Source organism: Nycticebus coucang, chromosome 3 (genome assembly GCF_027406575.1).
Source record: "Nycticebus coucang isolate mNycCou1 chromosome 3, mNycCou1.pri, whole genome shotgun sequence".
NCBI classification, from domain to species: Eukaryota; Metazoa; Chordata; class Mammalia; order Primates; family Lorisidae; genus Nycticebus; species Nycticebus coucang.
The window spans coordinates 46,224,553-46,242,229 of record NC_069782.1 but is presented as its reverse complement, the minus strand read 5'-3'; the positions used below and the strand labels follow the sequence as shown (position 1 = coordinate 46,242,229).

The 17,677-nt window shown below is 43.5% G+C and overlaps 1 long non-coding RNA gene across 2 annotated transcripts in view; it reads right to left on the bottom strand.

The window, feature by feature from the left end:
* Window positions 1-4,375: 4,375 nt before the first annotated feature.
* LOC128582340 (uncharacterized) overlaps window positions 4,376-17,677 on the bottom strand; it is a 49,765-nt gene continuing 36,463 nt past the window's right edge. For both annotated transcript variants that reach the window (XR_008379032.1, XR_008379031.1), the window contains one exon: window positions 4,376-7,727. This is a non-coding gene — a long non-coding RNA (uncharacterized LOC128582340). The remainder of the gene's footprint in view (window positions 7,728-17,677) is intronic.

Below are 17,677 nucleotides of genomic sequence, written 5' to 3'. Positions count from 1 at the left end.
AGAATTAAACGAAGTGAACTCAGCTGTCCCGGTTTAATCCCCAAGGCCTTCAAGTCTTCTCCTGATGACTTGTTGATGCTCCTGAAGACGTCGCTTCAGCGGATGGCCTGCTCTGTCTCTGGTCCCAGCCTGCGTGCTGGCAGACTCCAGTTCACCTCCAGGCAGGCACCTCTGTGAGCCAATTTCAACCCAAGTGCTTAACTTGAGGAGTGTTAAGTGTTTATACTCACACTCCCATTTTCATCTTTCGGATATAACTTCAAGTTTTATAGGTTATTGGCAGGCCCCCCCCTTATGGAATTTTCCTCTCCCAGTAGGTATCCAAGCTTACACAGGCTCACACGCAGGATTTTCTGATATCAGCAAGTAAAGTGAATACACACACACACACACATGCATGCATACACACACGCTCACGCACACACATACTTGTGTATATATTTTTTAGAAGCTCACTAAAAACTTCATTTCAGAGTCATAATGAAGCCACATAGGCCCTGTTCAAAGGAAGAACACTCTCAGCAGTGGCAATTAGCTTGATTCCAAGGAAGTTGTATTCCTGTTTCCATAGAAGAAGGGAACCATCAGTGTGGCATTTGTCACCTGCCAGAGAACCTCTGTAGGTTAGATTTTTCTCTGATACTAGCCATGTCATGATTTGGAGAACTGGGCTTCAAAACACCAGCTTTCCTCTTGAATAGCTCTGTGACCTTGAATACATCAGTAAATGTCTCTTGACTTTTGTTTCTTTAAACACACAGGAGCACACCCACAAAACCTCATCTAAAAATGCCAGCAGTTGATTAGATGACTGTGAAACCTGTTTTCCATTTATAATATCCTACTCTGAAAATAGGAATCATTTTAACCCTTAACAGATAGGTATAGGTTAAAATATCTCCAAATAATCAGAGTTCCCCTGATGCCTACGAATGCCCCATGAGTTTGGAACAAAGGTGAATTTTTAGGCTCACAACTCTCAAGGCTGACTGGTTCAGTCAGTCAGTCAATAAAGTTTATTGAACACCTACTACACTCTAAGGAAGTGTTTTGAGCCTAAGTGAACCTCCAAGAGAGGGCAACAGACTTAAAAGTTAGCAATTCTGGGTGGCGCCTATGGCTCAAAGGAATAGGGTGCCGGCCCCATATGCCAGAGGTAACGGGTTCAAACCCACCCCTGGCCAAAAAACTGCAAAAAAAGTTAGTAATTCTATAAAGAAGTGGGAGATGGTGGGCAAAGTGGAGAAGGGAAAGGAATACATCAGTATATTCCTAGGGCAAGGGCACCGATTTTTTTCATCAGCAGCATCTCTGAAGTTATAGGACTCTAAATACTAGAAGGCAACTAGAACAAGGTATGCTTTTTAAAATAGATTTCATTTTTGAGCAGCTGAGTGAAAAGTAGAAATCTCCTATATACTCCCTCAGCAACATCCCACATTTAGTGGCACTTTTGCTACAAAGGATGGGCCGACATTGACACATTGCTGTGTTTATTTTCTGTGTTAAACAGTTTGATGGGAATGTTTCAGATGGTATGTGAAACCAGCACATTGTACCCCTTGATTGCACTAATGTACACAGCTATGATTTAACAATAAAAAAAATTTTTTTTAAAGATGAAATTCATATGTAACTGCGATCATCATGACACAAAATTGCCATTTAATCTTTAGGAGGTTTAACTAATACATTTCTTCCATTCTAGTTTAATCCTTAATCTTTAGTCCTTAAGGAACCAGAGAAGAAAGTGTTATGACTTAATTGCTTCTGAGAGCCTAGAGATCGGCTAGTAAACACAGAGGGTCACAGCAGGAGAGGGGTAGGCTCTCCCGTGCCTGGGGCAGTGGTGACAGTGAGGACCGTTCTCAGTGGCCAGACCACTTTGGGACATTCTTCCCTCTAACTCTTCCCTCTCCCAACCCACTGCTCACAACACACACACACACATACACAAATACACAATCATTCTAACTCAGTGAACCATCATAAGATCTTCCTTTGATCAGGAAGTTGAGGGACCATTTCTAAGGAAGCTTAGACCCTCAATAATCCTCATGTAGCCATGAGAATCAACAGAGTAGGTGGTCTCAGAGCTAGGAGGCAATACGCCTTCACTTGTCCCTATGATGTCACCCCTCTATACTGCCTGCCACCCCCCCCCCCACACACACACACCCGGGTTCTCCTATTATCTGAGTGAAGGTCTCAGACCACCTGTTCTCATGTCACTGATCATGTCCCAGTGTAGCTAGACAGCAGGAATCAGAGGGTCTGGTTCCTGGAATCAGAGGCTAAATCCAGTCCATAAGCATGTTATATCTGCCCCACACCTTGTTCAAACACCCACAAGGATATCCAGACACCTGCTCTGGAAGCCCAGGGCTCAGGTTTACAGCAGCAGTCAACTGAGGATGAGCAGGCCTCTGGCTTACCCCATGCCCAGTCCAGGGGTGGGTACCAGTTACCATCTCCTGTGGGCTCTGCCTTCCCAAAGCCAACATCCTTGTACTCCACCTGGTCCCTAGGGCCATTTCAAGTCACCACCTCAGATCTCTGTGGTGGGAGGATTTCACATTTACTTTGGAAAACTACAGTGGTCTGGAGGGGGCAAGACTGGATTTCTAAGTGTTTCCAGAAAATACGTGAGGAACCCAAAGCTTCTAGATCTTTTACTATTTGAATCATTTTCACCAACCTATTATTTATATAGATGATTGAGCCAGAAATGACATCTGTCCTGTATCCACAGATATTAGGGAAGGATAATGACAGCCACGGAAGGAAACGTGGATGAGAAGAAGAAATAATATTTATAGAGGACAAGCAGCAACCTCCTGTTAGTGACACCAAAAACAAAAACTCATTACGTTTACAAAAATGTTGTGAGAATACATAGTAAAGCCCACTAAAAATATGGACGCTGCCCTTTAGTTTTAGCACAACAAAAACAAACCCAGGGATACATATGAGCAAATTTACTTTCCTTATCCCCAAGTTAATTTTAAATGAGTAGTTACATTTACTGGGCACAGAATAAGTATGTCTTTCTTCTCCTTCCTCATGGGTCTGTGCAAGACATCACTAGTAGACTGGGGCACCATTCTACCCCGGGCCTGGTGAGCCTTGAAATTCTACTCAATATATGATACGCTGGGCAGCCCTATACCCGGAGCTGGCTGGCTAGAAGAAGCTGCTTCTCCATTCAGCCCCAGAGCCTCTCAACACCTGTCATAGCAGGGAAGGGGTGGAGGAAACACTGAGGGGAAACTAGCAAGAAATAGAAATTGAGGAAGACAAAGACAGATTTTCCCCTGCACCTTTCATTAAAGGAAAGTTAGATGCTTCCCATACACAGAAAGGGCAAATCTTTTCTCCACTTGCTATTACTGATTTGTGGAGGTAACTGGGTTTGTGTTTAAATATGCTAAAAGCTATAGATGCTGGCATGAATGTGGAGAGAAGGGAACACTTTTATACTGTTGGTGAGATGCAAACTAGCGCAGCCTCTTTGGAAGGAAATATGGAGAATCCTCAAAGAACTCAAATTAGACTTCCCATTTGATCCTGCAATCCCATGACCAGGTATCTACCCAGAAGAAAAAAAAAACATTTTGTCATAAGGATTTTTGCAGTAGATTGTTTATAACAGCTCAGTTTACAATTGCCAAACTGTGGAAACAAGCCAAGTGCCTGTCAACACATGAATGGCTTAATAAACTGCGGTATATGTATATCATGGAATACTATTCAGCCATAAGAAAGACGGAGACTTTACATCTTTTTTATCAACCTGGATAATGTTGGAGAACATTCTCTTTATTAAAGTATCACAAGAATGGAAAAGCAAGTATCCAACGTACTCATTACTAATATGAAGCCAGTAGACAAACTAACACACACCCACACAAGAGAAAAACTCAATTTAATTCCAGTTGGAGTGAGCGGGGAGGTGGAGGAGGAAAGAGGATTCGTGTGTTCCCATCTAACAAGCAAAACTGAAGGGTGCATGGCACACCTCCTAGGTGAGGGGCGCAACGACAAGGACCTTCCCTAACAAACACAATTGTAACCTAATTGTTGGTACATTTGTATTAATCTGAAATAAAAATAAATAAATAAATATGCTAAAAGAATTAGTTGTCTTAAATGGTTGAAAGTACTTTATGGTAGTTCACTACTACTAAATGGTTCAACTACTTTATGGTTGAAAGTAGGCTCTGGGCTAGCAGGGCTCTAAAAGGGCAGATTGTGGGGCAAAAAGGCAGAAGGGAACAAAGGGCCAATAGCCACGTCTGTGCAACCCACAGGGTCTCCGCCACCTTGCTTCCTCGTGCCTGCCTGCTCACCCTGAGCAGGCACGGGGGGCATTTGTATTTAGAGACACCTCTATAGCTGCAGAGGTTTGTCTCAAATACTTACACTGAGGCCAGGTGCAGTGGCTCACGCCTGTAATCCTAGCACTCTGGGAGGCCGAGGCAGGTGGATTGCTCCAACAGCTCACAGGTTGGAGACCAGCCTGAGCCAGAGCAAGACTTCATCTCTAAAAATAGCCAGATGTTGTGGTGGACACCTGTAGTACCAGGTATTTAGGAGGCGGAGGCAAGAGAATCGCTTGAGCCCAAGAGTTTGAGTTTGCTGTGAGCTGTGACGCCATAGCACTCTACTGAGGGTGAAAAAAAAAAACAAAACTGAAAAGCAGACTTATGTCAATGGCAATTAAAAATTAGTACCTCTTCATCTGTTTGTTTTCCTTGGGTTTTTTGTTGTTTTGTTGTTGTTCTTTAGTGTGGTGCTACATTTAAAATCTGACATATTCCCTATAAAATATCAGATACACCTTTTTTTTTTTTCGAGAACTGAGAAGACTTGGCAACATGAGGTCCACATGGTGACAATTAGCTGGAGCCCAAGAGCTGACCCGACTAGAAGGAGAATGTCCTCTCCCCAGTCTGCCTCAGCCTCCAGCCCCCCCCACACACACCCACACCCTGCAAATGCGCACTCAAAGCAAAAAGTCCTCGCTCACTATGGAACCGAACCGGCTTAGCCCCAGCCATAGAATATACCTATGTTTCTTTGCTTATCCTTAACTTGAATTTAGTTCTTCCTTCACTAACGTCCTGCCCAGAGTCACTGTTAACACTCATCCTCACTCCTTTTCCAAGTCCTCTTTTCTTTAACTGGCACTGTCACTTCTGGTTGACTTTCCACCGTGGTCCTTTCCACGCTGCTGACACGCTGAGTGGACACCTCACCCAGCTTCAGCCCCAGCATCATTGTTGAAAAGAAGAGCAGATTTTCTGAGGGCTGCCTGACAGTGGGAGGCTATAAAATTCCTTGACACTAAAACCAGGCACAGTGACCAGCCAGAGGAGTTTAACGCTTCCCTAGCACTAATCAATTCCTATTTCCCCCCAATCACACTCACGGCTATTTACCTTCTTTATCAGTCATGTTGAACCTTTCAGACCCAGACAGAAAAAGGCAAGTAAAATAATCTCCACAAAAGAAAAATGCAAAGAATACTTTTTTCTCCCAATTTAGCAGATACAATATATTAAAACAAGGCAGTGTTCAATAAAAAAGTCTGCATTTTTTCCCACTCCTCTGCCCAGCAAGGTGACATGGAAAATTGCAGAGAAATGTAGGGTCCAAAGCATAATTCCTGGATGAGCTTTAAAAGCCCTGCTTGATAGGCAAAGATACTAAAAAACAAAAGAAAAAAATATGCTACAGTAAATGACAAGCAAAAACTTGATCACTGTATGTTAATCATTATTCCAAACAAATACAGGAAGGAAGGCTACAGCTGAGCGATCAAGAGCTGGCAGCATTGTTTATTGCTAAATTCTCTGGGGAGTCGCCTAATAAATCAATCTTTTGGTAAATTCATTAAGTAGCTGGTCTCAGTCTCCATGTGCCTTGCAAGGACTTCTGCTCATTGGTCACTAATGCTAGCAACATCCTACCTTGTGTTTACTCATACATTAATTCCCTCACAAAGTAATTAGCAGTCCCGAAAGACTCAGTCTTGGGAGTCATGCTGACGTACATGATACAACCAAACCATGGTTTCCATGTGAACACACGCTTTGCCAGTGTATCTGGTTGAAGGCCATTGCCTATTCTAATGTTTGTTACTTGCGTTCTAGAGCCAAGACTGTTGCTGAAATGAGTCCTGATGATGGAAACGTAAGCCATCAGGCCCCTGGGCCTTCCAGAAGCTCCAGGGTGTCTCATGGTGTCTGTGCTCACTAATTCTCTTTCCCCTACCTCGCCCATCCCAACTATTATTGCTTAAAATTTATTTAAGGATGCTACCTAAAATTAGGTTTGTATATAGCAATTTAGAAAGCCATAAAAGAATTAATTAAATGAACAAGTAAACACATGAATTTACCAATAAACCAGAAAACGTGAAGAAAACTGGGACTAGTTAAAAGTTTTTAAAATAATCCTTTCATAGAAACACTAATGAACGCTCACTTTATCTAATCTCACAAATGAGGATTCAAGGTCAGAGAAGAGGAAAATCTGATGATTAGACAACCACTTTTCCATGTTAATGGAAACAAGTCAAACTCTCAAGCAATAGGAAAGCTGTTTTTCTACTTGGGGGAATATATTGAAAACTGACTAGCTCTGAATTCTGCCATGACAGGATGCTCTGTCTAACACAGCCCGAGCACAAGGCGACTGGCTAGAGGGTGAGGGTGGGGAAAGAGATGACAAGTCCACAGATACCAATGGGAGAGACTCCGTCACGGGTATGCAGTTTGCTGCGAGGCTACAGTGCAGACAGTCCGCAGGAAGAGGGAGGACCAGCCACTCAAAGTCGCTAATTCCCAAGTCAACAAACTCCATCAGATTCTGCTAGAGCAAAAAGTTCGGTAAAGCTGTACTTTTGGCCACAGGATTAGGGAAGGAAGCCAGTATCACTGAAGACAAAATTCACTAACATATTTTGGCTTCTTCAGTTGGAACAAAAACAACATTCTCTTTTAAGGAACTGCTATGGTGGAGACTTGATGATATTCTTGGAAACGCAATGAGATAATGTTTTCAAAATAGCCCGATGATAATGTCAATGAACAATTTCAGTTCTTATCACCACGTTATGTGATGCAGTACTGATACTGAGGCAAGAGGAAGTGCCAGAATATAGAAGGAGGGGGAGGGGAAGGAGGGGGAGGGGGAGGGGGGGCAGAAGGGGGGAGTGGGGGAGGGGAGGGAGAGGGAGAAGGGGAGAAAGAAGAGGGGAAAAAGGAAAAGAAAGGAACAAAGTAAAATCAATGCCCCCCCTCTCTAAGGGAAACTCAGATGAACAGCCCCTGCTGATGGATAGAAACCCAACACTTCTCAATCATGGGGAAACAAGTGCCTAAAAATGAGTTTCACTGTTTCTTGTCAACATACATATCTCCAGCTTCATAATCAGAGGCAGAAACAGGATCCTAGATCATCCAGGTCAGAGAGACGAGAGGCCACCTGACGAGGTCCAAACTCCCCTGTGGCTGCTCCGCGACCTTCCTCAGTTATACAGCACGGGAATTGCAGAGTCACATCGGCAGGACTACGTTTTCTCTTCTCTCCTCTTCCTTGTTCTATTTCTCTTCTTCTTTTAAAAACAATATATATGAGGAGCAGCGCCTGTGGCTCAAAGGAGTAGGGCGCCGGCCCCATATGTCAGAGGTGGCAGGTTCAAACCCAGCCCCGGCCAAAAACTGCAAAACAAACAACATAAAAAAAAAAAACAATATAGATGAGGGTAGATATATTTCTGACACCAAGCTGCAAATCTTCAAAAGTAAAAATCGCTGCCCACCTGGTTCATTGCTCACCTCCCACTCACTTGTCACCTTTGGTGACCCTCCAAGGGACATGTTTCTACCCCTTCCTACTCCGCAGCTCTCACACCTCTGTCAGTTCCTCCTGTGTCTGAGCCAGAGCTAGAGCCACCCTCGACCCCCTCCTACAGCGACATGCTAGTACGTGTGTTACAGGATTTATTACCTTGTTGTTTTTAACCCTCCTATAACCTTTCTGTCTCTTACCACACCCACAGCACCATGATTCTGTCTCCTTTATCATGGCAGATGCCATTACACCCAGCCATTAATGAAGGTCACTGTTTACTGAATAAATAAACAAATGTTACCAAATTTTTACGACTCTGAATGTTGTCCAAAAAGGAAAAAAATCAGGCAGCCAAAGTAACATGATGACACAGGATAATCTATCCAGGCTATATACATATTTTCAAATGGCACAAGATGCCAACTTGGTGCCATACAATTTCTGTAATTTGCAGAAAACAAAAGGACCACGGAAAGGCCTGCTAACTCTTAGACACAGCAAAAGTCGGAACCCCAGCCTCTGCCCTTCCTCTCACCAGCCTCTCTGCCCCAGATGCCCTCCCCCCTCCTTCATTCCCCACCCACCCATGTTTGAGACTGCACCAGCACTAGCCCTCCACAGGCCTGTCCTCGACCCTTTGCTGACTCCAGGGCCCTCTATCACACCCTCACCTGGGGTCTCTCAGCATTTTAGTTCTACCTCTCTTGGGCTATTCTCTCTTTATTGATTGTGTTTTACTTAAGTAGCTATTGTATCTCTGCCACCTTACTAAGCAACTGGAGGGCAGGGTTCCTATCTTTACATTCTGTAGATGCTACTCTAGTACCTTGCCCATGGTAGGTTCTTGGTAAACAGTCATTTGAATCCCTATGACAGGAAGTTTGGATTCTTTCCTTAGACAACAAACCACAAGTAATTCTTCATCAGCAAAATGAAGAGGGACTCCTTTTCAGCAGGGACATCTCCTGATCTGTGTCTGAGCACTGGCCAGGACCTCAGATCGATCCCTGGGGGAAGGACACAGAGGAAGCAGTGAGCACCAACTGTGAGGAATCTTTTAGACAGTTAAGGAGAGAGCCCTAACTTGGGCTGGAGGTCAGAGGAGACTTTCCAGAAGAGGGGACCCCTGACCTGGGGCTCGAATGTTGAGTTAAACAAAGAGAAAGAAGGGCCAGGCATGGTGTCTCACGCCTATCATCCTAGCACTCTGGGAGGCTGAGGCAGATGCACTGCTTGAAATCAGAAGTTCAAGACCAGCCTGAGCAGGTGTGAGACCCCATCTCTACTGAAAAAAAAAAGCTGGGTGTTGTGGCGGGCACCTGTAGTCCCAGCTACTCAGGAGGCTGAGGCAAGAGGATGGCTTGAGCCCAAGAGTTTGAGGTTGCTGTGAGCTGTGACACCATAGCACTCTACCCAGGGTGACAGAGTGAGATTCTGTGTCAAAAAAAAATGTGGCTTGGACTAGGCTCTGTGGCTTATGCCTAGAATCCTAACACTCTGAGAGACTGAGGACAAAGGATCACCTGAGCTCAGGAATTCAAGACCAGCCTGATCCAAAGCAGAGACCCTGTACTTGGGAGGCTGAGACCAGAGTATCACTTAGACCCAGGAGTTTGAAGTTGCTGTGAACTTGATGATGCCACTGCACTCTACCCAGGATGACAGAGTGAGACACTGTCAGAACAAACAAAAGGAAAGGAGAGAAGGGGAGGGGAGGTGAAGGGAAGGGAAAGGAGGAAAAGAGAGAAGAGGAGAGGAGGGGAAGGGAGGGGAGAGCAGAGGCAAAGGGAGGGGAGGGGAGAAGAGAAGAGGAGAGGTCAAAGGGAGATAGAGATATGAAGAAGGATGAAACGGAGAGTACTCCTAAAGAGGCAAATGAAAGGGGGCCCAGGGACTGATGGAAAAAATGGCCTTAGATAGGAGGGAGAAGGAGATCAACTTGTCTGGGAGATCAGCAGAGGAGAGGATGACGGCTACAGATACTGACAGGGTCACCAACAAGAAGGCAGGTAGTCAAGGGATGCTTCTCATAAATCCTGATCAGCCATCAGGAATGAGAGAGCTGGTCACGGTGGTGTGGGAATGGCTTCAGAAAGCAATCCTGGGGCCTGGTTTACTCTACTAATCACACTCACACCTTGACCCATTGTCTTCCTGCTGAACTTCCTCTACTCTCTGTGTTGTCTCACTGTGAATGATGCCCAGCTACATAGTTGCTCAAGACAGAAGTTTGGCAATTATCTTGATGACTTCCTCTCCCTCCCTGCTCCCTTTGCTCCCATTTCTGATCAATCTTCAAGTGATATCAACCTTAGTCTACCTCTCCTTTCATGTTCTCCTGCCCAAAGCTCCTCCCATTTTACATGGATTGCTGCAATAGCCATAGGGGTCGTTCTCCTCCTGTCTAGGGCCCTCCAGTCCACTTCCCAAGTTTCTCCCTGGATGGTCACGTAACCATGCCACAAGTAATCTTTCAACAAACAGCTCTCCACTCCTACATACACATACATACAGAGCAAGAAAGAAGGGAAGGTCAGAGTGAGCTTTACTTTAAAAAAGACGCTTTGCTCGTGACTAGTCTTGTTTTATTTAGGATCTCTAGTCTACCCTAGATTCTTTTATTTATATATGTTTTTGTTTGCTTTTTTTTTTTTTTTTTTGAGATACAAACCAGCATTGAGTACCGTGGCACCATGGCTCACAGCAACCTCAAACCCTTGGGCTCAAGGGATCCTCTCACCTCAGCCCCACCCCCACCCCAAGTAGCTGGCTCTACAGGTGCCTGCCACAGCACCCAGCTAGTTTTTCTATTTTTAGTAGAGATGAGGTCTTGCTCTTGCTCAGGCTGGTCTCCAACTCCTGAGCTCAAGCGATCCACCGCCTCGGCCCCCCAGAGTGCTGGGATTACAGGTGTGAGCCATCTGCCTGGCCTATAATAATAATGTATAACTTTGAGCCTTCGAGCTTCCACTCACCACTAGTCAGTTGATTCATTGGTAATGGGAGAAAGGGATGAAGAGAGTAAATGAGTGAATATACAGTGAAGCAGAATTCAGAAAGCAAAAGAAATATGAAATGAATAAAGAGCAGAATCTATGAGCAAAGCTCAGAGAAGATGGCTTTAATAGTTGTTTGCACCAAACTAATATACTAGCTGTGACTGCATTAATAACTGCCTTTTGAATGTCTGAGAGTTATTTTAAGGGAGGTGAAAACAAGAGATTTTATTTGCTTCATGCCCTGCCCAGATGCTGTTTTGCTGGGAATACTGGGTCAGGCAGGTCTACACGGGAACTGTTATGGACCACACCAGCCTGAGGTCATTGTAGGTTCAGAAGCCAGTGGGCAGGGCAAGAAATCCTGGACCTTAAGAACCCCTTTAACTGTGCAGTTGAATAAAATAAACTCCTCACCATGCAGCCAATCCACCCGCCCAGGCATCTCAGGAACAAATTTGCATTTTTGAGAACATAGTAGGTGCTTATAACTGCAAACAGGAACCATCACCATTCATTCATCATTGATTCATTTGTTCAACAAATACCAGGTGGATGGTGAAGGTTATGGAGCCGAGATGAAAGATTATTCCAAGGCGCGAGACGAAAGGAAAATAGAGGCCCGTTTGTGCGATTAAAATGGCTTTATACCACCTGGGCACAGGTGGAGTGGGATTTCTAACTGGGAAGAAATTCACATGTGGGTAATGGTGAATGGGGTTTTTAAAGGTCAGAAAGGTAGGTCGGGACCATTCCCTTTCCTGGGTTGGACATCTGTTGGAAGGGTGGAGGTTGGCCCATTTACCTTTCCCAGGTGGTACATCTGGTGGGAGAGGGTAGTGGGGTGATTCTTTTAGATGGGTCCCCCCTATTTGGGTGGGGTTTGACCCTATCAGGTGGCTTCTGCACCTATCCAGATAGATTCTCCATTGACCAGAAAATAAGGAGAGGAAAAGTGGTTTAAATTTAAGGAAAAATTTAGAAAGGCCATAAAGAAGAACCATAAAATCAAAACAGAATTAGACACTAAATGAGGTTACAAAGAAAATTCTTATGAATGACGATTTCAAATATTAGATGAGTTTAGGCTTCATAGAAATTCTCACATCTGCTTCACGGCAGCCCTAGGATTCAGGTGTGATCACACAATCCTACTCCCAGGTGAGAGAACAGGCTGAGAGATTAAATGACTTGCCCCAGATTACACACCAGCCAAATGACACTAAAGTACAGGTGTCCCTACTCTAAGCTCCTTTCCTGAACCCTGTTAAGGTCACAGTAGGGTGAATATCACCAGAAGATAACGGAGACCAGTGGGGGGTTGTCTAAGCCTTTGAGGAGTTAGAAATGTAACATGGAGGAACCTTTCAGACTCCCCCTCTGATCTCGGCTCTTACATTCATGAAATCCTCATTTTCAACAGAGAAAGGAGAAGCTGAGTGCAAAAAAACCTTACGGGCAGAGAATTAGACCTCCCTCCCTCCTGCTTCACTCTTACTCCCAGGAATCACGTAGGTCACTATCCCTCAAGAAGCAAGAACTGAGAGGAAGTCAGTCCAGGCCCAAAGTCCTAGAGTCCCTATTTGCTTTTGAATAAAGAATCTGGTATGTAAATAGGAGTTTTGCATAGGCCAGACATTCTTTCAAGTCCAGTTTATCTGCAGTATGAGTCACTTCCTTTTTAAAGCAAGAACTAAAAGAGATAGAGGCACGTAGCCCTTACCCAGCACAACTAACAGACCTTTTCTTCTCCTTCCCACAGGGAGAAGGGAAAGGGCTCCTGCTTTGACAAAATGGCAACATCATTTTGCATTTACTGTGTGCACTGACCAGGGAATACCCTCATTCAGCAGAGAGAAATGAACAAGTGAGATTAGCAAGCAGATGAGATGAGAGAAGGGAAGCCCCAGGTCCAGCCAGCGTTAACCTGACACCCACAAAAGAATCGGAATAACAAGAAGCCTTTGGGTGACTCAGGTAAGGCTTATCTCCTCCAAAAGGAAGTTAACCCATGTTATTCCGGGCAGTAAAGTTACTCATAAATCTATGTGCGGAGAACAGAAAAGGAAATGAGGCAGAGGCTCATCTACAGATCAGGACTCTGCCCCTCTTAATTGAAAAAAGAGTAGCATTCTGAGGTGGCACAGAAGCTGGATGGGAAAGCCACTGGCCTTCTCCTCACCCCAATGTCTACTGTCAGTTGTCCAGGAAACCCTGCAACACATTATCAAGGCTGACTTATTTTCCAGGAGTTACCTCAGATTTGTAGGGTAAAGCAGAAAGGCAGAAGGTCTAATTTAGTCTTCTATACTCAGCACATGGAAATATGCCCAGCAAATTCTCAGACCCATTTAGCCTCTCCTGGGACATTCACTAAGGCTCAAAGCTAACTGGGGCCCTCAGCACTGAAGCTCAAATGCCTCGGAATGCAACAAACAAACTTTTACTGAGTATCTTCTATGTGCTAAGCATTTTGCTGGGTGCCAAAATCACAACAAGAAGAAAAATGATAATTTCTCTCTTCATGGAGCTATGGTTCAGTGGGAGAGACTGACAGTTTGTGTGACGCCAACCAAGTTGCCAGGGGTAGGAGGTGGCCCTGGTGGTTATGAGAACTCAAGGAAAAGGGAAAGGAGGACAACTTAAAACTTACAGGATGAGTAATAGCAAAGAAAGGACTTCAAGAGAAAGAGGTAGCTTTCACTCCGGATACGCAGAGGAATTGGAATGCCTTAGATCCATCTCATAAAAGAAAGGAAAACGCTGTCATCTAAGAATGAGGTGTCAGCGGTGCCTGTAGCTCAGGGGTAGGGTGCCAGCCACATACACTGAGGATGGCAGGTTCAAATCCGGCCCAGGCCAGCTAAACAACGACAACTGCAACAGAAAAATAGCCGGGCGTTGTGGCAGGCACCTGTAGTGCCAGCTACTTGGGAGACTGAGGCAAGAGAATCACTTAAGCCCACGAGATGGAGGTTGCTGTGAACTATGACGCTACGGCACTCTACCCAGGGTGACAGCTTGAGACTCTGTCTCAAAAAAAGAATGAGGTGTTTTTCTCTTTTTAGTGTCTCATTAAGTAATTAATCATCCTCATGCCTTACAAGGAACACTCTAGCCAGGAAAGCTGTAGTCTTTTGCTCTCTTAAACAGTAGATTATCTTGTAATTTACAAACCTGAAGTAGACAGCTCTTGGGTGATAAGATTTCAGGGTATTAGGAAGGCCTCTATTTCTAAAATTTTTCCTGACTTACTCATAAATGTTTTTGAATGCACTGTTAATACTAGGTATATGATAATCACACACAAAGAATAATTTTAAAGCACCTATATAGACACAAACAAAATAAAGTTAAAAGAAAGTCCTAGGATACCAGAGGTAGAATTACAAAAATAAAGACAGCTAGTATTTATTAAATGCCTGCCCTGTACTAGGTACTTATTTCTAAGTTTTTTACACTGTTCTGTCAATTACTGCAATTCACATAGCACACTTGGCCCTTGAACAATGTAGGTTTGAAGCACACAGGTTCTACTTACATGGGGATTATTGTTCAATAAATATAGTTGGCCCACGGTATCTATAACCAAACAGATTCAAGAAATGTGACTCTCATGTATATGAAGGCCCAAATTTTCATATCCATGGGTTCCCCAGACCCACTACAGGATGGAGTATATGTGAACTTTAGTATCCAGGATGCTCCTGGAACGAGTCCCTCCACAATACCAAGGATCAATCGTAGTAGGTTCTAATGAATCTCAATTTTACAGATGAGTTAAGGGAGGCACAGAGAGTTTAAGTAACTTGTCTGAGGTCACACAGCGAGCAAGTGTAGAGTGAGAATTTGAACTCAGAGTATATGAGCTTTTCTACAAAGCTAACCAATTAGGGCAAAGATGCTGACCAATTCTACGTGGGCTGGGACTGAACTGAAAATCTTTCTACCAAGTATACCAAGCAATACACCCTGCTCTTCATGACGGCTGAAGATTTCAGAAACATCCAGACTTCCCCCCAAATCCCTTGGGCTGTATCATTTACTCTAGGGGGACCCTATATTCTTTCATAGAAAAGAATACTTTTCGGTCATTACGATTGTTGCTCCAGGATGAGCATGATCTTGTTAGATTCATCAGGTTCCTGCCATAGGACTTGCTAAGGTTGCTTTTCTGCAGAAAACTCAAATAATCTTAAGTCATTCCTACATCCTTACTTGCAGGAATTAAGCTGGCTGATTGTAGTGTGCGAAACTCATCCTTAGATAAATTACACAGTGCTAGAAAGAATGGCTTTAAGGAAAAGTTTGAAATACTTTTTTTTCCCCTTTGGTAAAAAATGTTGTGTTATGTGGTACAGGCCATGTGCCACTATATGAAAAAAATGCTGGAATGCCTCAAGTAACAAGTATTATAATTTATCTTTATCATTTTTTTTCAAATTTAGTAGCTTTTTATTAATTAGAAAAAAAGAATCTGGGGAAAGTTTTTAAGAATGCTTAGGGTACTTTTGGTTGTAAGTAACAAAAAGCTCTTCCTTCCTCAAAGGTGCTGAACAAAAGAGAAACAGGACTCTTGCTGATTGCAGTATCTAGCCTTGTGGATTGACTCTGCGCCCTCAATGCTCTTTATTCTTTCCTGTATATTCAGCTAAGACTATATATTCCTGTTATAATTTTTTTCAAATAATAGTGTCTCTCCCTCTCTCTCTCTCTCTCTTTTTTTTTTTTTTTTTTTTTTGCAGTTTTTGGCCAGGGCTGGGTTCGAACCCACCACCCCTGGCATATGGGGCCAACGCCCTACTCCTTTGAGCCACAGGTGCCCCCCCCCTTTTTCTGAGACAGTTTTACTCTGTTCCCCAGGCTAGAGTGCCATGACATTAGCATAACTCATGGCAACCTCAAATTCCTGGCTCAAGCAATCCTCCTGCCCCAGCCTCCTGAATAGCTGAGACTATAGGCCCATGCCTTTAGTCCTGCCACAGTGCCTGGCTAATTGTTTTTCCTATTTTTGGTGGAGATGAGGTCTCACTCTCGCTCAGTCTGACCTCGAATTCCTGAGCTCAAGCAATCCACCCATGTAGGCCTCCCAGAGTGCTAGGATTATAGGCATGAACCACTGTGCCCAGCCAAATAATATTCTTATAAAAAAAAAAAAAAAAAGTTGGCCAACTTCAACTTTCTTGTTCTAAGAGTCAATAGCTCTGAGATCATCATTTCCGTTTTACTCAAATGGATCAAAGCTGATGAGGAGTGCCCAGTAAAGGAGTATGTAAACACTGCTCGTTTAAAATAATCGAGGCTCTCTGATAACATTAAATAGCACCTGCAGAATTAGAAGAAGCTTCATGTTCAACAAGCAGCTGTGTAGCTGGTCCATGTTCTGATGTCACTTTTACAAAGACCAAGAAAGCACTACAGCCTGGGGGTGGGAGTGATTCCAGAAACTGCTTTCAACAATTTCAAACCCCATTTTCCTATTTGAAGATATTTTAGTAAGAGCAAAAGTTTTTTTTTTTATATATAATATTTATTTGCAATTCATTACTAGTCAAAAGAGAAAAAATAATAAACATCTTTATCTCTAGGGAGCTGTCAACAAGAGCTAAAAATAGTTTTATAAATCTGCGAAGTTTGTTTATCCATTTTGAAGTATTCCAAATTACAACTTAGATGCCTGTTAACATATGATACCAAAAATGTCAGCTTTTTATTGATTAGTAAAAATCATGTTAAAATCGTAATTCTTTATTTTTATTGTCTAACCAACTCCAATTTGTCAATCATGGAACTATAGAATTTTGCTCTTGGTCTTAGGTTTTTAACATAGTGACTAAAAAAAATTAAACATTCCTAAAATGACCATGTTACCCAAAGCAATCTACAGATTCAATGCAATTACTATAAAAATGCCAATATCTTTCATAGAAATGGGAAAAAATTCAAAATTTTAATGGAATCGAAAAAGTCCAAATAGCCGAAATAATCTTAACAAAAAGAATAAAGCTGGTGGCATCACACTTCCTGACTTCTAAACATATTATAAAGCTATAGAAACCAATACAGCATGGTATTGGTATTGGCATAAAAATAGGCCAGACAGATGGCACACAATCCTAGGACACTGGGAGCCAAGGCAGGAGGATTGCTTGAGGCCAGGAGTTTAAGACCAGCCTGAGCAAAATAGTGAGACCTCATCTCTACAAAAAGCAGAAAAATTAGCCAGGTGTGGTCAGCCCATGCCTTTAGTCCCAGTCACTTGTTAGGCTGAGACAAGAGGATGGCTGGAGTCTAGGAGTTTGAGGTTGCTGTGAGCTGTGATTGATGACACCAGTGCACTCTAGCCCACGACCAGGCAACAGAGAGAGACCTTGTCTCACATAGGCACACACACAAAAAGAGGCCAGGCACAGTGACTCATGCTATAATCCTAGCACTTTGGGAGGAAAAGGAAGGGGAATCGCTTGAAGACAAGAGCTCAAGACCAGCCTGGCCAACATAACAAGATCCTGTCTCAATAAAAAAAATTAAAAAATGGCAGCGCTTGTGGCTGTGAATAGGGCGCTGGCCCCATATACCAAGGGTGGTGGGTTCAAACCCGGCCCCAGCCAAACTGCAACAAAAACATAGCTGGGCGTTGTGGCACGCGCCTGTAGTCCCACCTACTCAGGAGGCTGAGGCAAGAGAATTGCCTAAGCCCAAGAGCTGGAGGTTGCCGTGAGCTGTAACGCCACAGCACTCTACCAAGGGTGACAAAATGAGACTCTGTCTCTAAAAAAATAAATAAATAAAATAAAACAAATTAAAAAATTGTTCAGCAT